This window comes from Tachyglossus aculeatus, chromosome 2 (assembly GCF_015852505.1).
Source record: "Tachyglossus aculeatus isolate mTacAcu1 chromosome 2, mTacAcu1.pri, whole genome shotgun sequence".
NCBI classification, from domain to species: domain Eukaryota; kingdom Metazoa; phylum Chordata; class Mammalia; order Monotremata; family Tachyglossidae; genus Tachyglossus; species Tachyglossus aculeatus.
In genome coordinates this window covers 22,869,636-22,884,333 of record NC_052067.1, presented here as the reverse complement: position 1 = coordinate 22,884,333, position 14,698 = coordinate 22,869,636, and positions in this window count along the sequence as shown.

Sequence of the window (14,698 nt, the reverse complement as noted above, 5' to 3'; positions counted from 1 at the left end):
CCATCAGATGAACATATGCATTATAAAATACAAAGTCACTGAAGTATTTTGTATAGTTGAGCAAAACACCACTTAAAGCAGAATAAGTCAACAGATATCCAGACTGTAAACTCATTATGGACAGGGAAAATGTCTGCTAATTCTATTGTGCTCTCCCAAGCGCTTAGGACAGTGCTCTGCCCATAGTAAGCCCTCAATAAATACCGCTGATAGGTTGATGGATAGCTATCACTCACAAACCTAAGGATGAAAAAAGGCTAATGCATTTTTCAGCAACATTCCCTGGTCCTGAAGGTCGGTTGAGCTTTACATGCTGAAATTCTCAACTACTATTGTGGTTGCTTAATGTTTACCACTTGTCCGCAAAATTTGTTCAACATATCTTTGGTTATGGAAACATTTCTTTACTGCAGTTTGGAGGGATCACTTTAATATTACTTGACAATAATTCCCTCCTAGGAATTTCAGCGTGATATATAAAATGTAGAGGAAAACCTGAATTAGAGTCCCTCCCACCAATCCAGGAAGCAAGGGATTCAGAGGCATGGTAAAAGCGAACAAACAGATGAACAAAAAATCAGTTATCCTGGGGGCAAACGAGGCGATATGGTAATTCAGGTCTTTCTTGGTTTCCTTCCTCTTGTCTTTTGCCCTGTGATTGCCCAAGTTTTGCAACTGTGGCAGATGCAGCCAAGCAGGGCTGAGTAGATTGACAATGCAGGTGCTCCGGGACCCAAGGCTTGGGGAGGGAGAAGGGAAGTCTTCTAGACTGTGAGCCCGTTGTTGGGTAGGGACCGTCTCCATATGTTGCCAACTTGTACTTCCCAAGGGCTTAGCACAGTGCTCTGCACACAGTAAGCGCTCTGTAAATACGATTGAATGAATGAATGAAAAGGCTAGCAGCGTGTCATGAAGTGGGGTATCTCTGTAGCCACCTGTTAGCTACATACTAGTACACTAGTATGTACTAGTATGGCCAAGGTATCATATCAGTCTTCATCAGACAAACTCATTGCTCCAAAACTCTTGATCAGTTCACAGTTATAACTCTTTTAGATTGATTGATTGATTAGAACATTGGCCCTGGACAGCTTTGACCCTCTGGAAATTTTCTCATTACCAGCTGTATTTTGGCACAGTTAATGGCACAAAGAGAAGCAGTGTGGTCTAGTGGAAAGAGCACGGCTCTGGGAGTCATTCATTCATTCATTCAATTGTATTTATTGAGCGCTTACTGTGTGCAGAGCACTGTACTAAGCGTTAGGGAAGTACAAGTCGGCAACATAGAGATGGTCCCTATCCATCAATGGGCTCACAGTCTAGAAGGGGGAGATAGACAATAAAACAAAACATGTAGACAGGTGTCAAAACCATCAGGATAAATAGAATTATAGCTATACGCACTTCATTAATAAAATAGAGTAGTAAATATGTACAAGTAAAATAGAGTAATAAATATATTCAAATATATACGAGTGCTGTAGGGAGGGGAAGGAGGCAGGGCAGGGGGGATGGGGAGGAGGAGAAGAAAAAGAGGGCTCAGTCTGGGAAGGCCTCCTGGAGGAGGTGAGCTCTCAGTAGGGCTTTGAAAGGAGGAAGAGAGCTGGTTTGGAGGATGTGTGGAGGGAGGGCGTTCCAGGTCAGGGCATGGATGTGGGCCGGGGGTCGACAGCGGGACGGGTGGGAATGAGGCACAGTGAGGAGGTTAGCGGCAGAGGAGCGGAGGGTGCGGGCTGGGCTGGAGAAGGAGAGAAGGGAGGGGAGGTAGGAGAGGGCGAGGTGATGGACAGCCTTGAAGCCGAGAGTGAGGAGTTTTTGCTTGATTCGTAGGTTGACAGGCAACCACTGGAGAATTTTGAGGAGGGGAACTACATGCCCAGAGCCAGAGGACTGTGTCCAACCTGATTATCTTGTATCTACCCCAGCGCTTTAATACAGTGCCCTGGCACATAATAAGTGCTTAACGAATACCATTAAAAATTGTTCAGGATATAACCAATTCTTTGTATTTTAATCTCTCAAATGCTTAGTACAGTGTTCTGCACATTGTAAGTGCTCAGTAAATACCACTGATTGATAAACATTTGCAGGAGAACCTGAATATGGGCACATTCACTTGCACACATGCAAAATGCAGATAGCATAGCACTCAATCGTATTTATTGAGCGCTTAGTGTGTGCAGGGTACTGTACTAAGTGGTTGAGAGAGTATAATACACAGTGTTGGTAAGCACGTTCTCTTCCGACAACGAGCTTACAGGCCAGAGGATGCTTGCTTCCTTGCTTCGTGGATTTGTGGGAAGGATTCTATTACAGATTTTCCTCTCCATCTACACATCAATATATCACTCAGCTTAAAGATGGCCAAGGTATCATATCAGTCTTCATCAGACAACCTCATTGCTCCAAAACTCTTGGTCAGTTCAGAGTTATAACTCAAATCCTTTTCCACTATGGGACGGGATGGAAGAGTTCACTTTTAGGGAAAGATGAGAAAACTGCATCTAGAAGTGGGGAAGTCTCTTGGCCTGCCTAACAGAGAGGCTGGTACCAATTCTAGTTTGAGTTGCAATGGGTTTAAAAACCGAAGTCCCCAAATGTCAGCAAATCTCCTGGCCAGATACAATTTGGTTAAGGGATTTGAAACTTTTATAGGTCATTGACATCTGTGTATTTATATCTCTAATGATAACATAAAATGACCAGAAATCATCACTTCTAACTCAATATCTCCAATAGAATTTTTTCAAGCACCACTTCCAAGTGTAAGTTATAGCAAGCACCACTTCCAGGTACATGTTTCAATGAAACATTAAATACACATGTGTTTTGTATAAAAGTTGCATATAATTTGTGTATATTTCTTTAGGCTGGGCAAATATTCTCAGGCTGTGATCAACATGAAATGTTATTATTAACTCCTCAACAGTTGTCATTTCTCAGGTCTTTTTAAATATTTTCTGTAATGTCTCATTCATCTACAGCACCATTGACACTGATCCTCTGCCCCCAAATTTTGCACCCAAGAGTAGGGAAACCCCAGAGTCTGGAAAAAGGTGAAATGGACAGGGGTTGACCAGAGATTACAAGAAACCTTTATCAAGTCACTTGTGCTTAGAAAGTCAGTCTCCTAAATTTCAATTTCCGTGGGCTAAATGACACCAGGATTCTACATGAAGAGGGGAAGGGATGAAGCAAGCTGCACAACCAAAGTTCAGTTTAAGACCCTGTTACAGAGAAGTAACTGTGGGTAAGAAGAAGCAACTGACAGGCAGCTCTCCTGTGTGGCAATCAGCGGGAGTTTGGCAGTTTGAGCCTGTAAGAAAGAGAAACTGGCACCGAATTCAGGTTCTGAAACCATGTGCTGAGCACGGGAAGCAAGGTCCAAACTGTGAATTGACAGTAGCTTTATTGGAGGTGGGTAAGTGGAACTCCACAGATCCTTCAAATAACAGTGTGCTGATGATGTGCAGAGTCCTGAAATAACTACAGAGAAGTCATGGTAGCATGCAGCAGCTGGGGATCGAATGGTTTAACTTAATAACAACGATGGTGTCGTGTGTTCCCAGAGATAAAACGAAAGGGTGGCCAAGAGTAAAACCCACTGATCCACCAGGTAATGGCTATGACTACTGCCCAAAATGTTCGTAGAATCAGCAGTGTGGGAGTAAGTTCGAAGGACACAAAAGAATTGGACACCAGAGATTGGTGATGAGGAGCCAAACAGTGTCAGCTCCCCATTTTCATCCCCCCAGCTCCAACGTTGGCCAGGTTATTCATTCATTCATTCATTCATTCAGTCGTATTTATTGAGTTCTTACTGGGCACAGAGCACTGTACTAAGCGCTAGGAAGTACAATTCGGTAACAGAGACAATCTCTACCCAACAACTGGCTCACAGTCTAGAAGGGGGAGACAGACAATAAAACAAGTAGACAGGCATCAATAGCATCAAAATAAATAGAATTACAGAAACATACACATCATTAATAAAATAAACAGAATAATAAATATGTCTGCCTATACCCTGAGGTGGTGGATTGGCCCCAGAAGACCCTGAGTCGTCAAAAGTCCTAGGATTATTGGATGGTCCTGGAAACCTCTGAGAGGTTCTGATGCTAACTGCTTCTCAGGCCCAAGAATTCAGGCCACTTTGGGTGGGTATGGCCCATATAGTAGGATCAGCCCACGAAGCAGACTCTGCCCGTGGTAACAGACTCAGCCCATGTTACAGTTTCTCTGGGGTATTTGCCTTCCTCCCTACAGATTTCAAACTGAATGAGACATTTCTGCATCTCAGTAACCTGGAAGCCACTCCCCTGGGGTCTGAACACACTCACACGTGTAGACTAAGACTAAATTGTGAAATACTTTCCTGTCAAAAAGAGACAACTCACATTTACAAAGGGGTCTTTCTATCTTTCAGCCTTTAATGGGAAACTTCGGCATCACTTTTGTTCCCATCCGGTAAATAATATTGGAATTATCCCTACCATCCCACTGAAGAGAAATAACAGCACAAATAGAGAATGTCTTGCAACAACTCCTCCTTATAAGTAACAATCTGAGTCATGTTCTGGCTTCTTAACTTCAAAGGGTGAACAAAAAATCAAAACTCCAGGTGGCAGGTAGAGGTATTGATATTTTCAGGCAGTGTTCTTTTATTTTAGTGTTCCTAGGTTTAAAACATGAATGCAGTTTTTAAGAAGCTCAACTGTAAGCTCCGTGAGGGCAGGGATCCTGCCTACCAAAGCCCTACTGAGAGCTCACCTCCTCCAAGAGGCCTTCCCAGACTGAGCCCCTTCCTTCCTCTCCCCCTCCTTCCCCTCCCCACGGCACCTGTATATATGTTTGTACATATATATTACTCTATTTATTTTACTTGTACATATTTACTATTCTATTTATTTTATTTTGTTAATATGTTTTGTTTTCTTGTCTGTCTCCGCCTTCTAGACCGTGAGCCCGCTGTTGGGTAGGGACCGTCTCTATATGTTGCCAACCAGTACTTCCCAAGCGCTTAATACAGTGCTCTGCACACAGTAAGTGCTCAATACATACGATTGAATGAATGAATGAATACCAATTCTTTTGTTCTCTCCTAGGCACTTAGGACAGTGTTGTGCACACAGTATATGCTTTCATTCATTCATTCAATCGTATTTATTGAGCGCTTACTGTGTGCAGAGCTTGGAAAGTACGCTACAGCAATAGAAAGAGATGATCCCTGCCCACAACAAGCTCAGAGTCTGGGGCGGGGGGAGAGAGACAGACATCTATACAAGTAAACAGGCCTCCATATAAGTAAATAAAGTTACAGATATACACATAAGTGCTGTAGGATAGGGAGAGCAAAGGAAGAGAGTCAGGGTGATGCAGAAGGGATTGGGAGATGAGGAAAAGAGGGGCTTAAGCTGGGAAGGCCTCTTGGAGGAGATGTGCCTTCAGTAGGGCTTTGATGGAGGGGAGAGTGATTGTCTGGCAGATTTGAGGAGGGAGGGCAGAGGTAGGACGTGGTCCAGGGGTCAGTGGTGAGATCGAGGCACAGTGAGGTTAGCACCAGAGGAGCAAAGTGTGTAAACTGGATTGTAGAAGGAGCGAAGAGAGGTGAAGTAGGAGGGGGCAAGGTGATAGAGAGCTTTAAAGCCACTGGTGAAGAGTTATTGTTCGATAGGGAGGTGGATAGACAACCACTGGAGATTTCTGAGAAGAGGAGTGACCGTGTCCTAAACGTTTTTGTAGAAAGAGAATCTAGGCAGTGGAGTGCAGTATAGATCGGAGTTGGGAGAGGCAGGAGGTCGGCAGGCCAGAAAAGAGGCTGATGGCAGTAACTTAGGCGGGAAAGGATGAGTGATTATACTAACGTGGTAGCAGTTTGGATGGAGAGGAAGGGGCGGATCTCAGCGATGTTGTGAAGGTGAGACCGACATGATGGATTCTGCAGCTGCAGTTGTCTGATCACCACCACCATTAGAGTTGGGATGAGCATAAATAGCAGCAGAGGATTTGGTTGGATGTTGACGCTGTTTTCAATTTAACCTCAAGAAGCATGAGCATTTCCATTCCACCTAGGCTACAGGAAGGAAGTATTTCCTAAAGCAAAAGGAAAGTGTCCATAAAAGGGAGGTATTTGGGGAAAAGTGAAATTTTCATTATCACCGCTTTAAGATAAGCACACTAAAAAATTGACCAATATTCTAAAAGGAACGAAATCCCTCTAGACTGTAAGCTCGTTGTGGGCAGGGAACATATCTACCAACTCTGTTATCGTGTACTCTCCTAAGTGCTTATAGTACAGTGCTCTGAATCCAGTAAATGCTCAGAGAACGATTGATTAAACCCAGATGTGCTGTGAAATACTGTCCCATGAACCCAGTAAATGCTCAGAGAATGACTGATTAAACCCAGATGTGCTGTGAAATACTGTCCCAAGAGGTATTTTTAATTATATCAGACAAGGGCTAAATAAAAGGGTTAACTTCAAATGATCAACCTAAGTAAAACATGTTCGTTATCTCAAAACAGCGTGGCTCAGTGGAAAGAGCCCGGGCTTGGGAGTCAGAGGCCATGGGTTCAAATCCCGGCTCCGCCACTTGTCGGCTGTGTGACTTTGGGCAAGTCACCTGACTTCTCTGGGCCTCAGTTACCTCATCTGTAAAATGGGGATTAAGACTGTGGGCCTCCCGAGGGACAACCTGATCACTTTGTAGCTTCTCCAGCGCTTAGAACAGTGCTTTGCACATTGTAAGCGCTTACGAATGCCATTATTATTATTATTATTATTATCATTATTATTATTAAGGATGATGTATCTGTTTTCTAAATGAACTTGGGGGTTTTGCTGCCACATGGTGGCTGAACAGATTCCTCATCGTGAGGCTGCGAAAGGCCCTGCCTGCTTTGTGTAACTCCCACCCCAGTACTGGGATCTCTGAGTAGTAATAATAATTACAGTATTCGTTAAGCACTTACTATGTGCCAAGCACTGTTCTAAGCTCTGGGGTAGACACAAAGTAATCAAGTTGTCCCTCTTGGGGCTCACAGTCTTAATCCCTATTTTGCAGATTCATTCATTCATTCATTCATTCATTCAATCGTATTTATTGAGCGCTTACTGTGTGCAGAGCACTGTACTAAGCGCTTGAGAAGTACAAAAGTTGGCAACATCTAGAGACGGTCCCTACCCAACAGCGGGCTCACAGTCTAGAAGGGGGAGACAGACAACAAAACAAAACATATTAACAAAATAAAATCAATTCATTCATTCATTCATTCAATCGCATTTATTGAGCGCTTACTGTGTGCAGAGCACTGTATTAAGCGCTTGGGAAGTACAAATTGGCAACATAATAGAGACGGTCCCTACCCAACAGCGGGCTCACAGTCTAGAAGGGGGACAGACAACAAAGCAAAACATATAAACAAAATAAAATAAATTCATTCAATTGTACTTATTGAGCGCTTACTGTGTGCAGAGCACTATACTAAGCGCTTGGGAAGTACAACTCGGCAACACATAGAGACAGTCCCTACCCAACAGCGGGCTCACAGTCTAGAAGGGGGACAGACAATAAGACAAAACATATTAACAAAATTAATTCATTCATTCAATCGTTTTTATTGAGCGCTTACTGTGTGCAGAGCACTGGACTAAGCGCTTGGGAAGTACAAAAGTTGGCAACATCTAGAGACGGTCCCTACCCAACAGCGGGCTCACAGTCTAGAAGGGGGAGACAGACAAGAAAACAAAACCTATTAACAAGATAAAATAAATAGAATAAATACGAACAAATAAAATAGAGTAATAAATACGTACAAACATCTATACAGGGGGCGGGATGGGACGGAGGGACGGCCGAGGCTCAGGGAGCTTGGAGCGGCAGGTGGAAATTTTCAGAGGAGGGACGGAGGAGGAACAAGCGCTGCTGTAGAGAAGCAGCGTGGCTCAGTGGAAAGAGCCCGGGCTTTGGAGTCAGAGGTCATGGGTTCAAATCCCAGATCCGCCACTTGTCAGCTGGGTGACTTTGGGCAAGTCACTTCACTTCTCTGGGCCTCAGTTCCCTCATCTGTAAAATGGGGATTAAGACTGTGAGCCCCCTGTGGGACAGCCTGATCACCTTGTAACCTCCCCGGCGCTTAGAACGGCGCTCGGCACAGAGTAAGCGCTTAATAAATGCCATTCATTCATTCAATCGTATCTATTGAGCGCTTACTGTGTGCAGAGCACTGTACTGAACGCTTGGGAAGTACAAGTCGGCAACATATAGAGGCGGTCTCCACTCAACAATCAATCAATCAATCAATCAATCATATTTATTGAGCGCTTACTGTGTGCAGAGCACTGTACTAAGCGCTTGGGAAGTACAAGCTGGCAACATATAGAGACAGTCCCTACCCAACAGTGGGCTCACAGTCTAGAAGGGCTCACAGTTTAGAAACAGGCTCACAGTCTAGCAGGGGGAAACAGACAACAAACAAAACATGTAGATAGGTGTCAAAACTGTCAGAATAAATAGAATTATATGCATATAATAATAATAATAATGATGGCATTTGTTAAGCGCTTACTACGTGCAAAGCACTGTTCTAAGCACCGGGGGGGATACAATGTGATCAAGTTGTCCCACGGGGGGCTCACAGTCTTAATCCCCATTTTTACAGATGAGGTAACTGAGGCTCAGAGAAGTTAAGTGACTTGCCCAAGGTCACACAGCAGACTTGTGGTGGAGCCGGGATTCGAACCCACGACCTCTGACTCCAAAGCCCGGGCTTTTTCCACTGAGCCACGCTGCTTCTCTTATATGCACATCGTATATGTGGAAACTGTTGTCCACTAGCGGACTTGACGTGACTGACTCCATTTTGTGTATGCTGACAGTAACCCTCCATTTTGAGCAGGCTGAGAGAACAACTCCTTTTTGTATTGTCTGCAACAGATGCCTTCAAGGCCATTAACAAGTAACACCTATCTATGTAAGATCATAGATACAAGATGGTGATAACAGAAGGTAACGAGAATTTACACACCTATCTACAGGGCCATAGGGCAGATAACAACATCCTGCACAAGGCAGTGAGAAAAGAGAATAATGAGAATTTTGTAACATCCTGTCAGTCCTAATTGAATCCCCTTCTTTCCTCTCCCCCCCCCTTCTTTCCTCTCCCCCTCGTCCCCCTCTCCATCCCCCCGTCTTACCTCCTTCCCTTCCCCACAGCACCTGTATATATGTATATATGGTTGTACATATTTATTACTCTATTTATTTTACTTGTACATTTCTATCCTACTTATTTTATTTTGTTGGTATGTTTGGTTCTGTTCTCTGTCTCCCCCTTTTAGACTGTGAGCCCACTGTTGGGTAGGGACTGTCTCTATGTGATGCCAATTTGTACTTCCCAAGCGCTTAGTACAGTGCTCTGCACATAGTAAGCGCTCAATAAATACGATTGATTGATTGATTGATTGATCATAGGGCAGATGACATCCTGTACAAGACGGTGATAACAGAAGATAACGAGAATTTACACACCTATCTACAGGGCCATAGGGCAGATAACAACATCCTGCACAAGGCAGTGAGAAAAGAGAATAATGAGAATTTTGTAACATCCTGTCAGTCCTAATTGAATTCGTGAAATTTCCAAATGCCCCACTCCCATGTTGCTGTAACTCAATAAAAGACACAGTGAGCATGGGATCGGGGCTGCTTGTCACTCGTCCCTCTCCCGGGAGGTGAATGGGTGAAGGAAGCCACTTTCCTTCTTTGCTGCTCTATCTGAACTCATGTCTCCGAGTCATTTTTCCTATCTGCGTCGCCACCCCGGGTACAAGAACCCTACGGCCGATTCACACCGAGTTAACTTATTTTGCACCCTACTTGTCCATCACAAAACTGAGGCACAGAGAAGTGAAGCCACTTGCCCAAGGTCGCACAGTAGACAAGTGGCGGAGCCGGGATTAGAACCCACGTCCTCTGACTCCCAAACCCGGGCTCTTCCCGGGTTCTGCTTCTCAGAGTAGAAAATAGGGAGGCTGCCTGATCTCTGTGGGGTGACCAAATGAGAGTCTGATAAGTCACCTATCCCAGAGGGTTACTCCAATTCATTCAGCCGTATATACTGAGTGCTTACTTTCATTCATTCATTCGATCGTATTTATTGAGCGCTTACTGTGTGCAGAGCACTGTACTAAGCGCTTGGGAAGTACAAGTTGGCAACATATAGAGACAGTCCCTACCCAACAGTGGGCTCACAGTCTAGAAGGGGGAGACAGAGAACAAAACCAAACATACTAACGAAATAAAATAAATAGAATAGATATGTACAAATAAAATAAATAGAGTAATAAATATATACAAACATACATACATATATACAGGTGCTGTGGGGAGGGGAAGGAGGTAAGGAGAGGGGGAGGAGGGGGAGAGGAAGGAGGAGGCTCAATCTGGGAAGGCCTCTTGGAGCACTTAGTACAGTGCTCTGCACACAGTAAGCGCTCAATAAATTCAACCGAATGGATGACTGAATGCAAAACACTGTACTAAGAGGGACTTCATGTAAAACAGAGTTGCCTGTCTACTTGTTTTGTTTTGTTGTCTGTCTCTCCGCTTCTAAACTGTGAGCCCGTTGTTGGGTAGGGATTGTCCCTATCTGTTCCCAAATTGTACTTTCCAAGCGCTCAGTACAGTGCGAGAAGCAGCGTGGCTCAGTGGAAAGAGCCCGGGCTTTGGAGTCAGAGGTCATGGGTTCAAATCCCTGCTCTGCCAGTTGTCAGCTGTGTGACTTTGGGCAGGTCACTTAACTTCTCTGGGCCTCAGTTCCCTGATCTGCAAAATGGGGATGAAGACTGTGAGCCCCCTGTGGGACAATCTGATCACTTTGTAACCTCCCCAGGGCTTAGAACAGTGCTTTGCACATAGTAAGCGCTTAATAAATGCCATTATTATTATTATTATTACAGTGCTTAGAACAGTGCTTTGCACATAGTAAGCGCTTAATAAATGCCATTATTATTATTATTATTACAGTGCTCTGCACACAGTAAGCTCTCAATAGATACGACTGACTGATTGAATGAATGAATGAATGAATGAATGAATGAATGAATGAATGAATGAATGAACAGAAAGCTATGGCTAGCAGAAAGAGCACAGGCCTGGAAATCACAGGTCCCAGCTCTGCTACTTGTCTGCTGGGTCGCCTTGGGGGAGTCACTTAAATTACAGATCTGCGGAGCTGAGGGAGGGGGTGAATAAAGGGAGCAAATCCAAGTGCAAGTGGTAAAATAGAATAGAATACCGCTCAGCACATAGTAAGCGCTCAATAAATGTGATTGAGCAAAGTAGAAGTGCTCCCTGCTTTCAGGAGCTTTCAGTCTACAGGAGCACTTTGCCTTTGTTATGTAGGCCCTTCATTGGCATTACAAATGGAACTGATTTCAAGTATATAAAATCCTGGTGTTCACTAGTAAATAACTTCAGGTTTTAGCATTATAAAGTCTTACGACAAACTCTACATAGGGAAACTGTGAGGTGAAGTGGAAAGAGAACAAATGGATCTGGGAGACAGAAGATCCAGATTTTAGTTCCAGCTCTGCCACTGGCCTATCATCATCAATCGTATTTATTGAGCGCTTACTGTGTGCAGAGCACTGTAATAAGCGGTTGGGAAGTACAAGTTGGCAACATATAGAGACAGTCCCTACCCAACCTTTCCAGTGGTTACTGTGTAACCTTTCATAAACCATTTAACCGCTCTGTGCATTAGTTTCCTCGTCCTTGAAATGGAGACGATATCTGCCTTACCCTACTTCACAGGGGTGTTGTGAGGACAAAAATGAAACAAGTAACGTGAAAGTGCTTTGGGAATAAAAAGCACCTTACAAAAATCAAAATATCATTTTCTTCCGCAATCTTCTTGAATTTCACAAGCTGTGATAGAAACAGGTACTATTTCAGTTGTTTCAAGTCATCTTCCTTCTAACCCCCTGTCTCCCAACAAACAATTGTTGACAACACAATTGTTGAACAGCATTAAAGATTACAGGAACACAAATAAGGTATTGTAGGACCTCTGGTATTGTAGGACCTAGCGTGGCTCAGTGGACGGAGGCCGGGCTTGGGAGTCAGAGGTCATGGGTTCTAATCCCTGCTCCGCCACTTGTCAGCTGTGTGATTCTGGGCAAGTCACTTACCTTCTCTGTGCCTCAGTTACCTCACCTGTAAAATGGAGAGTAAGACTGTGAGCACCACATGGGACAACTTGATCATCTTGTATTCCCCCCAAGTGCTTAGAACAGTGCTTTGCACATAGTAAGCGCTTAACAAATACCATTATTATTACTATTATTATTATATTCAACAGGCTTCTGCCCTTTCCACTTTAAAAGCCCTACTAAAATCATATCATCAGGAGGCCTTCCCTGACTAATTTTTCACCCCATCTTACCACCCATTGTGTTACCTAGGCATTTTGAGTCCTCAACCCTTAAATATCTAGGTTTTGGTCCCACCCCTTCCCTTTCCAATAAGCTATTAGGTGTTTAATAATATGCCAAACACCTTACTGAAAGCTGGGGTAGATAAAAGATAATAATGGGACACAGTTCCTGTCCCCTAAGGGACTCACATATCTTTAAACTCTTTTTTGTTTGCATCTTTGTTTGAACTGTCTTTGTTAAGTGCTTACTATGAACCAGGCACTGTATTAAACACTGGGGCAGATAAAAGTTAATCAGGTTGGACACAGTCTATGTCCCACACGGGGCTCACAGTCTAAATCTCCATTTTACAGATAAGGTAACTGAGGCCTAGAGAAGTGAAGTGACTTGACCAAGATCCTACTGCAGACAAGTGATGGAGCTTTCCCCAGTTGCAAACACAGTAAGTCTGTCTTCCCTGCTAGACCGTATACTCCTTGTTGGCCATTCATTCATTCTTTCAATCGCATTTATTGAGCGCTTACTGTGTGCAGTGGACTGTACTAAGCACTTGGGAAGTACAAGTTGGCAACACATAGAGACGGTCCCTACCCAAAGGGCTCACGGTCTAGAAGGGGGAAACAGACAACAAAACAAAACATGCGGACAGGTGTCAAGTCGTCAGAACAAATAGAATAAAAACTAAATGCACATCATTAACAAAATAAATAGAATAATAAATATGTACAAGTAAAATAAATAGAGTAATAAATCTGTACAAACATATATGCAGGTGCTGTGGGGAGGGGAAGGAGGTAGGGTGGGGGGGATGGGGAGGAGGAGAGGAAAAAGGGGGCTCAGTCTGGGAAGGCTTCCTGGAGGAGGTGAGCTTTCAGTAGGGCTTTGAAGGGAGGAAGAGAACTAGTTTGGCGGATGTGTGGCGGGAGGGTATTCCAGGCCAGGGGAAAGATGTGGGCTGGAGGTCAATGGTGGGACAGGAGAGAACGAGGTACAGTGAGGAAGTTAGCGGCAGAGGAGAGGAAGGTGCGGGCTGGGCTGGAGAAGGAGAGAAGGGAGGTGAGGTAGGAGAGGGAGAGGTGATGGACAGCCTTGAAGCTGAGAGTGAGGAGTTTTTGCCCGATGCATAGGTTGATTGGTAGCCACTGGAGATTTTTGAGGAGGGGATTAACATGCCCAGAGCGTTTCTGCACAAAGACGATCCGGGCAGCAGCATGAAGTATAGACTGAAGTGGGGAGAGACAGGGGGATGGGAGATCAGAGAGGAGGCTGATGCAGTAATCCAGTCGGGACAGGATGGGAGATATAGGATAGGCCACTGAGTCCACTACCTGTAGGTCAGAGCATGGAGTGCTCATTACAACAAACCTCTAATATTTAGTTCACTTCAAATGTTCAGTGCAAGACCCTCGGCTCCATTGCTTGGGTAGTTTCCCAAAGTCTAATAGTTCTCAACCTAGGGGAATCAAGAGTAGTCCTTGAAACTTTAGCATCTGTAATTCAACTCAGATTGCCTGCTCACGGGGTGTTTTACTCTATAATGTGTAAAATTAGTTTCCAAAAAGTTAATTGGTGGCCATAAAGATGCTTCGGAATACGAATATAAAATATAAGAATATGAATATAAAAAATAAGAAAGGCCGTAACTGGATCAATCAGACCAATGTCTGAGTGGAAATATAGTATGGTGCTCCGCATTCATTCATTCAATCATATTTATTGAATGCCTACTGTGTGCCAAGCACTGTACTAAGCACTTTAGAAGAGTACAATATAACAGTAAACAGACACATTCCCTGCCCACAACAAGTTTTCATTCTGGAGGGGGAGATAGTAAGCGCTCGATAAATATAATTGATTGATTAACTGAAATAGGTTACCTGAGGGATATGATGGCTGCCCTCTTTGACAGTCATCCCAATGCTATGGATGAAGGAGGAGGAGGGAGAGGAGGAGAAAGAGGAACATTTATTATGTGGCTGAGAAAGGACAATGTAGACAGATTAGACCCAATCTCTGTCCCATTTAGGGGCTTACAATGTAAATGGGGATAAAAGATACAAAACACAAGCAACTACAAAATCAATAATCCAGTAATATCACTGTTAGTACAATCACTCATCCTATCCTGACTGGATTACTGCATCATCATCATCATCATCATCATCAATCGTATTTATTGAGCGCTTACTGTGTGCAGAGCACTGTACTATGCGCTTGGGAAGTACAAGTTGGCAACATATAGAGACAATCCCTATCCTT